Below are 15,068 nucleotides of genomic sequence, written 5' to 3'. Positions count from 1 at the left end.
TTACTTCAGTTATAATGTGCAGAGCTTAGGATAAACACAGCTGTGTGTATTCTTGTCAAAGATTAAATATGGCCTATCCCCAATCTAACTGAATAAAATATTAATGTATGTCATAACCAAGGAACTTTAAGTACACACAGAAACCTTCTTAAAAAATATGACAATCAAATCTACTATAAATGTTTATAGTCATGGGTACATTACATTCATTGAAAATGAAGAACTTCTCCTGAGGTAGGTCAAAAACAAGAAGCATACAGTGGTATTCACTGGTAAGTCCTGAGGAACCTGGCTCTTCAAGATGCAATGACTAGAGCTTAGAGGACTCATACCCATGCATGAATAGTCATTAGTTGAGAAGCTACATTGTGCTTCTTATAATAAATATAATTCTTGACCTCAAACAACTCAGAAGCCCTTCTCCTTTGTCACTGATTACTTTCTTCACATGGAGATAAAGCAATATCAAAACTGCACCATGGATTTTAAAATAATTAATATTAATATTTGAATAACTTTAGAATCCGATCTCATCTGTGCTCTCCTTACCTTTCATATGACTCAATGAAGTAATTAACATTCATAATTTCATTTCTTCCAGAAGGGAAAAAACAGAGTAGCTTAACACATTGCTGACTGGCAATTTTACATAGAATTTATCTCATGTCAATGGCTATTTTTTTTGTAATTGAGTATGAAAGTAAAACAATCTAAATAAACTTCAGTACACTTTATTTATACATAATAAATTTAAATGAAACTGTACATATTTGCTACATATTATATTTTATACATATTATATATCTTAGTAATTTTTTTTGGTGTGGTATATTGTATAGCAATCATCTTCATGTAATGGTACGCAACATGTTTTGCAAATATACCTGGTTTCGCTATGCTTTCCTTTTGAAACACGCACTTTACACGTTCTAGTTGGATTAAACACGGTGAAGAAAGATTTTACATTATCCTTAATATGTATGTTCAAACTGAGCAGTTAGAAGATAGTCCGAGTTTAGACGGCTCGACACTATGATTGTTTCTGTTTATTGTACCTTCGATTTTGTGGTCTCAAGCCTGGAGGAGTGGGAAGAAAATGAGTCCTCATGAGAATATAGAATGGTGTGCTGATTTTCGAACTTCGACCCTCAGGGTGAAGAGTCACAAATACAATAATCCTATATAACCCCAAGTTTCAAAAATTGAAATAGCTAATGCAAGTGCAAACCCGAGTTAACTTTTGAGCAGTCAACAATGTGTTAAGACTACTAACTCAATTAATGGCAAATCAGGATTTCAATATGTGTCCTTGGACTCTAACAAGCTTTCTAGCATCTATTTGGTTAGGCACATTACTTTGTCAATAGAATTTTGTTAGAAAAAATCATCAAAAGTGTATTGATTGTCTAAATATAATCTTAATAAGTATAATGAATTCTAGCCATGCCTAACTCAAGCACAATATTCCTTATGTTCTCATAAGATACTAAAACACAGGTGGGCATGTGGAGTTTCCTTGGGGCTAGGCTACTGCCATCTTAGTCATCAAACATAGGGAATCATGACCATGTTACCTTGGTAACAGGATGTGAATAAGCCTGCCTGGGGCATTTCCACATCCCCTGTGTTTTATTGACAAGATTAACAGAATGTGGGCGAGTGTGCACAACTCAAACTCAGCCTTCTCTGAGAGATTATTGTTAAAGCAAGAGAAAATATGGAAGAATAAAATCACTAATTCTCACAATGTGAGCACCCTACATTCTACAAAGCCAGTCATGCTGAGTTCAAGGTCATTGCATTGGGTAAAAAGGGTAACTTAATCCAGTATCATTGCTGATTGCTCAATTAATTAGGCTCTAAAAGCACAGTCAATTGTGTAATAATGTACAAAAGCTACTGCCAAAATTATAGAACAAATAAAACGTAAGTTCCTAAAACTGACAAGATCTAAGATGACTATAATTTAGAAAAATAAAAATAAAATCCCTTCCTTTTGATTTATAAATTATAGCAAGTTTGCACTTGCATTAGCTATTTCAATTTTTGGTCTTGGAGTAAAAGAAATCTGAATTAAATTCAATGTTTGCCATTTTAACCATCTGTGTGACATTGGTAAGGTATATCATAGCTTTCTAAGCCATTGTCGAATGAAGATAATAATACCCTGCAGAACTGTGAAAAGGATTAAATGGAATAATGCATCAGTGGTTCTCCATTGGGTGTAATTTGTTCTCCATTGGACATTTGGCAATATATAGTTTCGTCGTATTCAACTATTTGTTGAACATCTACTAGTATATACCCTGTAATATAAGTAAAATATGAAGAATTTTAAGTACTTGATATGATTAATATCTTGGAAAATACTAAATAATTAAAAGTCTAGTAACTGCATAGGAAAGTGTATGATTAAGAAAAAGAAGTAGCAACCAACTTCAGAATGGCAGTGACCTCAGTGAACTTCTCTCTTGGAAAAAAAAAAAAGAAACTATGATCAAAATAGAAATAAATCAGAATGTGGTCAACATACCAAAGTCACAAAATAAATAGAGAATCATCAATCAGAGAGAACTATTAAACCTCAATAAGACAACACAATCTGTAACATTTTACCTTGGAGCTAACTCTCTCTCCCTTCCTTTGCCAGCTCAGAAGCTCAGTAGGCAACAGCCAGCAGAGCTGCAGACAACAGAGCAATCTGATTGCTTTTGAGCTCTGTGGAAAGCATCCTAGAACAAAGTCAAAATTTGTGCAAACTTATGCCCTGAAAAATGAATATTCCCGAGGAGTTATGGTTATTTGATGTGAGTCAGAGTTTAGCTCAACATGGGAGCAGGGGAAGTGGGAGACTGAAAGCTTTTATATCTTCCTGAGAATCTAAACGTCTGAGACTGTGCAAGGTTGTTTGTATACCCAAAAAAGACCTGAAAAATAAAAAGTTATCAATTACTTTTTCTTTCTGACCTCAGGCCACCATCAAGGAGGAAGTGAAAGCTTAATGTGTCATGTAAACTGATACATTGTCAAAAAGGGAAGACTTAAAGGAAAGACATTTATGGAAACCTTCTGACCAATCACTGAATGACCACTAAATTATACTGATAAAGGGAACACCCTGGTGAAGGAGTAATATTATTGTTACAATACATTGATCTTCAGTTTTTGACAAAAAAATATAAAACATGCAAAAAAAATGGTAATACATGCTATGTACACAGGGAAAGAAATTGCCAACAACAACAACAAATGTTCCTGAAGAAACTCTGAATATGAATTTAGTAGACAAAGACTTAAAATCAGCTATTATACCTCTGTTTAAAAAACTTAAGAAAACCACATCTAAAAAAAACTAAAGGAAAATAAAGAAAAATAAACTGAGTTTAGAGGCCTGTGCAACACCAAGTACCAACATATGCATATTGGGAGTTCCAGAAAGAGACAGGAAAGAAAAAAGGGCAAAAACTATACTGAGGAAATAATGCCCCCAAACTATTCAAATTTGATGAAAAATATTAATCTACACACTCAAGAAGCTTAATGAACTCCAAATAAAATTCAGAGTTCAAAGATTGCAACATATCATACTCACACTGACAAAATTCAAAGACAACAAAAAAAATTTTGAAAATAGTAATAAAAAAATCTTAGGAAATACAACAGATCCTCAATAAAATCAATGGCTGACTTTTCTTCAGAAATTACGGGAGCCAGAAAACGGTGCAATGACATTTTCAAAATGTTGAAAGAAAGACTGTCAGCCAGCAATTCTATGTACAAATAAACTCATTCAAAATTGAAGGCAAATTAAGACATTTCCAGAGAAACAAAAACTGAGAAAATTTTTGTAGAACTGTCTAACAAAAAATACTAAAAGAAGAACTTTAGAATGAAATAAAATGACACTTGATTGTAACTTTAATCCACATGAAAACATAAGAAGACTAATGAAGTTAACAATATAGGTATTATGAAAGACAATATAAGTGTATTTTAATTTGTAATTTTTTTGTTCTTTTATTAAAAAGACTTCATAAAGCAAATATTATACACTTTCATTGATGGTTTATAACATATAAAGACATAGTTTGTATGTATTAATACAAAGGAAGGAAGTCTCTGATACAAAGTCACTTATCTGAGGCATAATGGGATTCCTCATGAGTGTGCACCACCCAGATCATACAATCAGTCAAGGGTGTGGGGAAAAGCTTAGTCTTAAAACTAAACTTGAGGCTACAATGACCCTGCCTGCTTACAGCCTGTCCCTCACACCCAATATAAATCACAAGCGAGTAAACATATATATCATATTTACAAACTTATTTGACCAACAACTCCTAAATAATCAAAGGCCCAAAGAAGAAATCATACTGGAAATTAGAAAATACATTGAGACAAATTAAAACAAAAACAAAACATATCAAAACTTGTGGGACACAGCTAAACAGTTTTTGGAAGAAAATTTATAATTGTAAATGCCTATATTAAAAAATATTTCAAGTCAATAACCCAATTTTTCCCCCTAGGGAATTAAGAAAATAAAGACCAAAGTAAACCCAAATCAGCCAGAAAAAGGAAGTAATAATGATTATAGGGGAAATCAATAGAAATTTTAAAAACCAAGAGAGTTTAAAATAAAAAAAATAGTCAACAGAGTGGACCCACTTCTAATTAGATTAAGCAAGAAAAAAAATAAACTTAAGAAAAACATTCAAATGATCAAAATTAGAAGGAAAAAGGACATTACTACTGACCTTATGAAAATAAAAAGAATCATAGGAAATACTTTGAATTGTATGACAACAAATGAGGTAAGTTAGATGAAGTCAACAAATTTTTAGAAACTAGTGAAAGTGACTCAAACAGAAATAAAAAACTTGAGTATATGTATAATGAACAAAGATATTAAATTAGTTATTTAAAAACTTTCAACAAAGGAATAAACAGGAGAGAGGGCTTCACTAGTGAATTCTACCAAATATTTAATAAAGAATTAATACTAATTCTTCCCAAAATCTCCTAAACATAAAAGAGCATTCTCCAACCTATTTTGTGGCCAGTATTACATTAATACCAGAATCAGAGAAAGATATCACAAGAAAAGAAAATGACAGATTGTTGGTCAAATAAGTTTGTAAATATGATATATATGTTTGCTCGCTTATAGTTTACATTGTGTGTAGGGGACAGGCTATAAGCAGGCAGGGTCATTATAGACTAAGCCTTTCCCACCCTTTTGAGGAATCCCATTATGCCTCAGATAAGTGACTTTGTATCAGAGACTTCCTTGTGCAGGGGTCGTCAAACTTTTTATAAAAACCGCCCACTTTTGCAGTGCTGGTCAACCTGGTCCCTACCGTGCAACCAAACAGCGTTGCGACTGGCCCATCATGAAAGCTGGGACGCCCACTAGTGGGCGGTAGGGACCAGGTCTACCAGCACTGCAAAAGTGGGCAGTTTTTATAAAAAGTTTGACGACCCCTGGAAAGGTTTTCTACACTATAAAAGGGGCAGAGGAGCCCATGAAGAGGAGAGCAGAGAAAGGCCATGTGGGGGAAAAGAGAAGCAGCCAAGATGGCAAAGTGCTGAAGGAGAAGCCAATTTGTGCAGAGTTTGTGTAGAGAGAAGGAGATGGGGAACAGTGGTGAATAAAGCCGGTGAGCTAGAAACCTTTGATTCTAGGAAACTCGGATAAGTCAGTGGCTTTGGGAGCCCTGAATGGAAAGGGGAGTGTTTTCCCACTGTATGTATTTCTTGCTTGCCCAGTGCAAGCTAGGATTAGAGGTAATGGCACACCAGTTCTTGGCTCCGTTGTTTCATTACCGTCTGTCCGGGCAATGCATGGGCCAGGCGCATGTGATAGTGGCCGCAGCTACTGGCTTTACACAGACCAATATCCATACAAATATATATGGAAAACTTCACAACAAGAAATCCCTGGCCTGGTGGGTCAGTGGATAAAGTGCCATTCTGGGGCACTAAGGTTGTAGGTTTGATCTTTGGTCACGGCACATATGAGAAGAAGTAAATGAGTGCACAACTAAATGGAACAACCAAGTGGAACAATAAGTTGATGCCTCTCTCTTTCTGGAAAAATTTTTTTTAAATCCACAACAAAATATTAGTACATCAACTCCCACAGCATATAAAGCATTATACACCAAGACCAAGTGAGATTTATCATAGAAATGCCATTCTGGTTTAGCATATGAAAATCAATCAACAGAGGCAGAAAAAGCATTTGATAAAATCTAATACACATTCATAATAAAACACTCCACAGACTAAGAATAGAAGAAAGCTTCCTCAACCCAGTAAAGGACATTTGTGAAAAACTCATAGCTAACATTACACATAATAGAAAAAAGACAAAGTGTGTTGCCACAAAGATCAGTAACAAGACTAGAATTGTCTACTCTTACCATTTTTATTCAACTTATACTGAATGTTCTAGCCAGTACCCTTAGGCAAGAAAAAGAAATAAAAGCATACATATTGGAAGAAGTAAAACTCTTTTTGCAGATGACCTGATCAAAATCCTAGAGAAATTACTATTAGAACTGATAAAAAAAAAGTTCAGCAATATAGTAGAATAAAAGATCAAGATACAAAAACAATGGTATTTCTATACATTAGCAATGAAGTATCTGAAAATGATATTAAGAAAAGTATCCCATTTCTAATAGCAGCAAAAAGAATAGAGTAACTAGATTTAAATTTAACAAAAGAAGTATAAGATTTCACACTAAAAACTATAAACATTGTTGAAAAAAACATTTCACATCCATGGATCAGAAGACTTATTGTTAAGGGTACAATATTCTCCAAATCGATCTAGATTTAATGCAATCTCTATAAAAATAAACTGTAATTTTGTTTGGATTTCTTGTTTTTGAAGAAAAGATAATTTTAGAGTTCATACAGAAATGCAAGTGATCCAGAACAACTAATACAGCTTAAAAATTTGAACAAATTTGAAGGACTTACATATCCCAATTTTAAAATTTACCATAAAGCTACAGAAATCATGAGAATGTGGCACTGGCATAAGGATAGACATTTAGATCAATGGAACACATTGAGAGTCCAGAAATAAACCCTCATATTTAGGGGCAATTGATTTTGGCAATGAGTCGAAGTAAATTAAGTGGAAAAGGGCATTCTTTTTCAACAAGTGGTTCTGGACCAGATGGATATCCCTGTGGAAAAATCATGAATTTGGGTCACTGTCTCACAACACTTGATAAAGAAATGAACTCAAATGGATCATAGCATAGACCTAAATGTAAGATCTAAAACTATGAAACCCCTAGAAGAAAATAAATTAATTAATTTTTATAACCTTGAGTTAAGCAATGATTTCCTAGAAATGACACCAAAAGTACAAGCAACAAAAGAAACAATATATAAATTTGACTTCATTAAAAATAAAAACTTGTGCTCACTTCGGCAGCACATATACTAAAATTGGAATGATACAGTGAAGATTAATTAGCATGCCCCCAGCGCAAGGATGACATGCAAATTCGTGAAGCGTTCCATATTTTTAAACTGGAAAGCCACGTGCAAAAGAATGAAACTGGACTACAGTTTGTCCCCCTGTACTAAAATTAACTCAAAATGGATCAAAGATCTAAACACAAGACCTGAAACAATAAAGTACATAGAAGAAAACATAGGTACTAAACTCATGGACCTGGGTTTTAAAGAGCATTTTATGAATTTGACTCCAAAGGCAAGAGAAGTGAAGACAAAAATTAATGAATGGGACTACATCAGACTAAGAAGTTTTTGCTCAGCAAGAGAAACTGATAACAAAATAAACAGACAGCCAACTAAATGGGAAATGATATTTTCAAACAACAGCTCAGATAAGGGCCTAATATCCAAAATATACAAAGAACTCATAAAAGTCAACAACAAACGAACAAACAATCCAATAAAAAAATGGGAAGAGGACATGAACAGACACTTCTCCCAGGAAGAAATACAAATGGCCAACAGATATATGAAAAGATGCTCATCTTCTTTAGCTATTAGAAAAATGCAAATCAAAACTGCAATGAGATACCACCTCACATTTGTTCGATTAGCTATTATTAACAAGACAGGTAATAGCCAATATTGGAGAAGCTGTGGAGAAAAAATACACTGTTGGTGGGAATGTAAAGTAGTACAACCATTATGGAAGAAAGTATGGTGGTTCCTCAAAAAACTGAAAATAGAACTACCTTATGACCCAGCAATACCTCTACTGGGTATATACCCCCAAAACTCAGAAACATTGATACGTAAAGACACATGCAGCCCCATGTTCATTGCAGCATTGTTCACAGTGGCCAGGACATGGAAACAACCAAAAAGCCCATCAATAGATGACTGGATAAAGAAGATGTGGCACATATACACTATCAAATACTACTCAGCCATAAGAAATGATGACATCGGATCATTTACAGCAAAATGGTGAGATCTTGATAACATTATACGAAGTGAAATAAGTAAATCAGAAAAAAACAGGAACTGCATTATTCCATACATAGGTGGGACATAAAAGTGAAACTAAGAGACATTGATGAGTGTGGTGGTTATGGGGGGGAGGGGGAAGAGGGAGAGGGAAAGGGGGAGGGGGAGGGGCACAAAGAAAACTAGATAGAAGGTGACAGAGGACAATCTGACTTTGGGTGATGGGTATGCAACATACTTGAATGACAAGATAACCTGGACTTGTTATCTTTGAATATATGTATTTGATTTATTGATGTCGCCCCATTAAAAAAATAAAATTATTAAAAAAATAAAAAAAAAAACTAAAAAAAAACTTGTGCATCACAGAATATCATCAAGAAAATGAATGGACAACTGACAGAAAGGAAGAAAATATTTGAAAATCTTGTATCTGCTAAGGGACTTTTATTATTATTATTATTATTATTATTATTATTGTCATTATTATTATAGCTAGAATGTAAAAACAACTCTTTAAACTCAATAATAATTAAAAAAGAAAAACAAATAACACAATAGATAAATAGGCAAAGGATTTGAATAGACGTGTTTTTAAAGATGATATACAGATGGCCAATAAACAAATTTTAAAAATGCTCAGCATCCTTAATCATTAGTGGAATGCAAATCAAAACCAAATGAAAGACTACTTCACATCCACTGGAGTGACTAAAATAATAAATCTAGGTATGTTTCAATTTTGTATTTTATTCTTTTTCCCAACCTGGCCCTCTCTTCTCTTTCCAACCTGCTAAACAGAAACAAAAGAATAATAAATACCTGAGTGGGTAAATCAATGGAATTTTCTGCAGGAAACTAGTTATGTATGACTGCCTTTAGGAGCAGCTAAACTTTCTCTTTCTCTGAATGAGGCATATACTGAACCTGAACTGGCAACCACTATTCCCTATCAAGTAACCCAAATCATTCAGGGCTATTAGACACCAGGAAATTGTCACAGGGAATTAATTTGAAGTTATTAAACACTCACTATCATTTTACTGACTTTTTACAGGGAGAACTGAGCATTACTGGGCCTCTGAATGTCACCTTTGCCTGAGAATTATGTAACTTGTTTTATTCATTTTAAGGACAATGTCAAAAAGGATCTTGCTCTAGAAGACCCTTCTTTCCTATCTCACTTTCTTTCCCTTGCAAGTGAATTTCTTTATTTAAAAATGATTTTTATCTTTAATCATCTCACATTAGTTCACATTTTCTCATTTTTTTCCCCCTTACTTTAACAAGAAAGGGGAGAATTGCTGGATCTAAATCTTAGCTTGGCCATTTAAGTTTTGGCCTTGGGCAAATCACTTAAGATTTCATTTCTCTGGGTTTTTTTTTTTTTTTTTTTTTATTAAAATGAGGCTAATGATAGTGCTCCTCTCATCTGAACTCTGAGTGAGTTGATATATGCAAGGTCTTTAAAACAGGGCTAATAATAAGCACAAAAGCTTAATTAAGTCTATTATTTAGCAGAAACATATTTTCATCCCCTCTGAGTGTCTCACTAAGGCCTTTCTGGCTTGCAGGAGCTCAAACGGAACCAGAACAAGACAACTGTCAAGGAGAGGCCTGAGCCAATGGCTCTGCTGTGCTCCCCCAGCCTTCCCCTTAAGGAGGCACAGGTAAGGGCCACAACAGCAATTGTGGATCAGAACTATGAGGATCAGAGTCACAAAAAAGGTTCAGGATGCAGATTTTATCGAGGCCTCTGTACTGCCTTCACATGTTCTGCCCCCTACTTTTTCCATTCCTGAATGCAGCTGCTCCAGCCCTTCATGGGCTTTTTAAACCTTCATTGCTGGATGATTGGATAGGAAGGCTAAGCATGGGCTTAGCCCGCCAGCAGAACTGCAGCACCAATACAGAGGGGAGAAAATTAGAAAACCTGCGGAAGTCTGAACCTACTCTAGTCTCCTCATTTATTATGTCTTGTATTAGTTCAAGATTGTGAGGAAAATGGCTGTGTTAGGGTTGCTCATAGGTTTACTGGCTGCAAGCCCTTTGTGCAAATAGTGCAGGAGCATGTGAAAGCACTATTGTAAGGATGTAAATACTTCCCCTCAGGGGGATAAGGGCGATTCTGCCCACTACTAAGAGGTGCTATTGGGTTTCTTTTGTCCCTCCCTGATCCCCTGCCATCCATTGCTAAAAGCAGGCTTCTGCTTTTCCCTTGGTTGTTTTGGCTTGCCTGTCTTGGTGAGACGCCAATAAATTGGAATGGCCCATCATCCTCCGGCTCTGCTGTTTCTTTACTGTCTGCTTGAATTCAATGAGAACCTGTGTGATAAGGTGCCAAAGAACTGTAAAACTTAGTATTAGCTAATCCATTTTAAAGAGGAAAAGTCAGGCCTCTTACCCCCTTCTTTCTGTGGAGAAAGGAAAGAGAAGAATGCAGGAGCTTCCTGGCTTACAAGGGCAAGTGGGTCATCTAGTCATAGTTTAGCTCAGGGGTAGTCAACCATTTTATACCTACCGCCCACTTTTGTATCTCTGTTAGTAGTAAAATTTTCTAACTGCCCACTGGTCCCATAGTAATGGTGATTTATAAAGTAGGGAAGTAACTTCATAAAATTTATAAAGCAGAGTTACAGCAAGTTAAAGCATATAATAATAATTACTTACCAAGTACTTTATGTCTGATTTTCGCTAAGTTTGGCAGAATAAATTTTTATAAAACAACTTACTATAGTTAAATCTATCTTTTTATATATTCTTTGATTGCTCCACTACCGCCCACCATGAAAGCTGGATCGCCCACTAGTGGGTGGTAGGTATAAAAAGGTTGACTACCACTGGTTTAGCCAATTCCTAGAATTCTCTGAAAGGATTCCTGGGGCCACTTGCCACACAGAGCAAAGATGATAGAACTTATCTGAAAACCTTAGAAAACAATGTTTATGTATCTTAATCAAGAATTCCTATACTCAGACTCACCCTAAAGTCATGAGAGTAAAGTATATCTCTAGACAAAGGGATCACAAGCCTCTCTTTACCCACCCCAACCGGTACTTGATTTTGTATAAAAGCAGGCTCAGAACTGTACTAGGCCCTACATGATTTGGGACTGTGCCCCATGTAGCTAGCCGGTTAATTAATAAACTCTTCAAAAATTCATCTGGACTTGGTGTCTTTATGGAACTCACAAGTTACATTACAACACTTGCATGGCCACTGTGGTGTTGTAAAGTATCATACCTTACTTCTGTGGGTTATGTAGAGACACCAAGGCAGGATACAGAAGAATTTTTAGGAGGAGATTTATTAATAAGCCAGCTATGTATGACTTACATGGGGTATAGCTAACCCAAAACGTGCCATGTCCAATATAGCCCTGAGACCAGTTATATAGACTTGATCACATATAGATTGGGGGAAAAGGAGGAAGAGCATGACACAATAATCAATCATTAGCAAGCTTACAACATTCGTCTATAGGATCTATAAAAAACATTCCTAAATATTAAAACTTACAAGGTAACACAATAGTGATGTTGTTTTACATATCAAAGACATTCACAAATCTTTTAATGTCTACCCCCCATCCCTTTGTCTAGAGATATATGTTACTCTCAGGACTCCAAGGGGAAGAAAGAGTTAAAATCAGTGTAGGATATGCAAAAATTATCTCTCAAAGGATTCCATTGAAAGGGGAAAGGAAGTTTTTCAGATAACCTTTATTCTTTCAGAGAACTATAGTTAAACTATGACTAGATGAACCAGTTGTCCTTGTAAGCCAGGAAGCTCCCACATCCTTCTCCTTCCATTCTCTAAAGACAGGAAGGGGCAAGAAGCCTGACTTCTCCTCTTTAAAATGGTGTTTCCAATATTAAGTTTTACAGTTCTTTGGCACCTTATCACAGTTGTAAGTGCCATCCACTCTCTTGGCTTCAGTTAATACCAATAATAAGTTAATAGTTCCTGAGTTTTATTCTCTGAGTTCCAGACCTATGTCCCTACTATCTGCTGAAGGCTTCCTGGATATGTCTAAAGAACTTCACAGTTTAAACTCATTTTAGTGGGAGATAACTCATCTTCTACAAGCCTTTTTCTTATATTCCCTTTTTCTGGTAACAACAGAACTCATTCCTTCTCTGTATTCTTTTGTATCTTTCTCTTTCAGCAACATTTCTAGCAGTGCTTAATCAAGGCCTGTAAAGCCAGTAGCCATGGCCACCATCACAGCCACCTGGCCCATGCAGGTTCGCATTTGATTCAGACAGATGGTAATGAAACAATGGAGCCAAGTACTGGTGGGCCATCAGCTTTAATCCTAGCTTGCACCCATGAGCAAGCAATACTCACAGTGGGAAGATACTTCCCCTTCCATTCAGGGCTCCCAAAGCCACTGACTTATCGGAGTTTCCTAGAATTAAAGGTTTCTAGCTCACCGACATCACTGTTGTGTTACCTTGTAAGTTTTAATATTTAGGAATGTATTTTATACATTCACCACTATTTCCCATCTTCTTCTCCCTGCACAAAATCTGCACAAACTGGCTCCTCCTTTAGCATTCTGCCATCTTGGCTGCTTCTCCTAGCCTCATCCACGTGGCCTTATCTGCTCTTCTCTTTAATGCTAACATCAGGAACCGAGAGAGAGCAAGCACCTGGTCTGCCCCCATTTTATAGTGTAGAAATCAAAACCTTTAATCCAATATACAAACAAGGAAGTCTCTGATACAAAGTCACTTATCTGAGGCATAATGGGATTCCTCATGAGAGTGCACCACCCTACATCAAAAAGGGTGAGAAAGGCTTAGTCCTAAAACCAAGCCCAAGGTTTCAAGGATCCTGCCTGCCCACAACCCACCTCCAACACACATTAATATAATCACACCCATTCCAAGCAAGAAGGGCAACTAATATCACCTGGGCGATGGGCTTTCATGTGGGCAGCGCCATCTTTAACAAAGTGAGCATAATATATTTTATCTGCCTAACAAGGCCCTACCCTAGTCCTGCTAAATCAAAAATTTTTGAAGATAATACAGTTGTAAGGTGCCAAAAGCTACAGAATTAATATTAATATTTTAGGAAGTTTAAAGAACATTTTATTGGTTTGGGCTAGGCATGCAGAAAGGTTTTGTAAGTGTGATTTTTATACTTATGATTAGCATAAAACCAAGATGGCTGATGGAATTGTGTTGTAAATGCAGAAGAGGAAGGAGACTTGGATTCTCTGACCTTCCCACATACCTATAGGGAAATGGGTAAATAGCTAGCCAGGTGTAGGAAGAGAAGAGATTAAGTTAAACTTTTTCTTATACTAATAGACCATTTACAGGCATTTGTTCCCATGGAAACTACCCTTCCCCTCCTGAAAGCATGTAGTTAATGTATGTATCTCTAAACAAAAGATATAAACTAATGCTGTGATATCAGGTTCTTTTCCCCTCCTATGTATAATTAAGAGTATATAAACAGCCCCTGAACTATTTTTGGGGTCTGCACAATTTGAGACTGTTGCCCTGTGTCAGCCATATGCAGCTGGCATATTAATAAATTTCCTCCTTTAATAAAACTTTTCAAAAACTTACTTGGACTACATGCCTCTACAAAAACCTGGGCAATTACGGATTGGGTACTTTACATTACCTGACAATTTATATTTTTAAACAAAATCTCCTGATAATTCTTAAGGAATGCAAAATTGGACAGCTACTCTTTCTATCGGTCATGTTGCCAATCTTTCCTCCTCCCATCCATTCTTCATATTGTTGTTAGAAGAATCTGAAATAAACAGAAACAATATCACAGCCCTAAACAACTAAAAACCTTGATCAGTGCCCATCACTGAGGAGATTGCAAACTCTTTAACATAATATTAAAAGCACTTAAAAATATAGCACCTGACTACCCTTTTGGCACTCCTATAAGTACCTCATTGACTTCTTAAGTTATAAAGTCTGTAAAGCCAGTGGCCAGGGCCACCATCACAGCCACCCAGCCCATGCAGATTCACATTGGATTCGGACAGACGGTAATGAAACAATGGAGCCAAGAACTGGTGGACCATCATCTTTAATCCTAGCTTGCACTCGGTGGGCAAGTAAAAACACACACTGGGCTCCAAAACCCACTCATTCAGCGCTCACAAAGCTACTGACTTATCTGAGTTTCCTAGAAGCAAAGGTTTCTAGCTTACCAGCTTTATTCACCTCTGTTCCCCATCTCCTTGTCTCTGCATAAACTCTGCACTAACTGGCTTCTTCTTCAACAATCTGCCATCTTGGCTGCTTCTTCTGGCCTCCTCCATGTAGCCTCTCTCTGCTATCCTCTCTGCTCTTTCCTCTAATGCTAATCTTAGAAACCCAGAGAGAGCAAGCTCTCGGTCTGCCCCTCTTTATAGTGTAGAAATCAAAACCTTTAATCCAATATATAAACAAGGAAGTCTCTAATACAAAGTCAGTTATCTGAGGCATAATGGGATTGTACTACCCCACATCAAAAAAGGTGGGAAAAGCTTAGTCCTAAAACCAAGTCCCCAGCTACAAGGATCCTGCCTGCCCACAGCCCACCTCCAACACACATTAATATAATCACACCAATTC

The 15,068-nt window shown here is 36.2% G+C and overlaps 1 non-coding gene across 1 annotated transcript; it reads left to right on the top strand.

Moving 5' to 3' along the window:
* The first annotated feature begins 7,440 nt into the window (after positions 1–7,440).
* LOC136390234 (U6 spliceosomal RNA) lies at positions 7,441–7,551 on the top strand. The gene has a single exon (XR_010748666.1). It is a non-coding gene; the product is annotated as a U6 spliceosomal RNA (small nuclear RNA).
* Positions 7,552–15,068: the final 7,517 nt, after the last annotated feature.

This window comes from Saccopteryx leptura, chromosome 1, assembly GCF_036850995.1.
Source record: "Saccopteryx leptura isolate mSacLep1 chromosome 1, mSacLep1_pri_phased_curated, whole genome shotgun sequence".
NCBI lineage: Eukaryota > Metazoa > Chordata > Mammalia > Chiroptera > Emballonuridae > Saccopteryx > Saccopteryx leptura.
The sequence above is the reverse complement of the archived record's forward strand: the minus strand, read 5'-3'. Positions and strand labels throughout refer to the sequence as shown.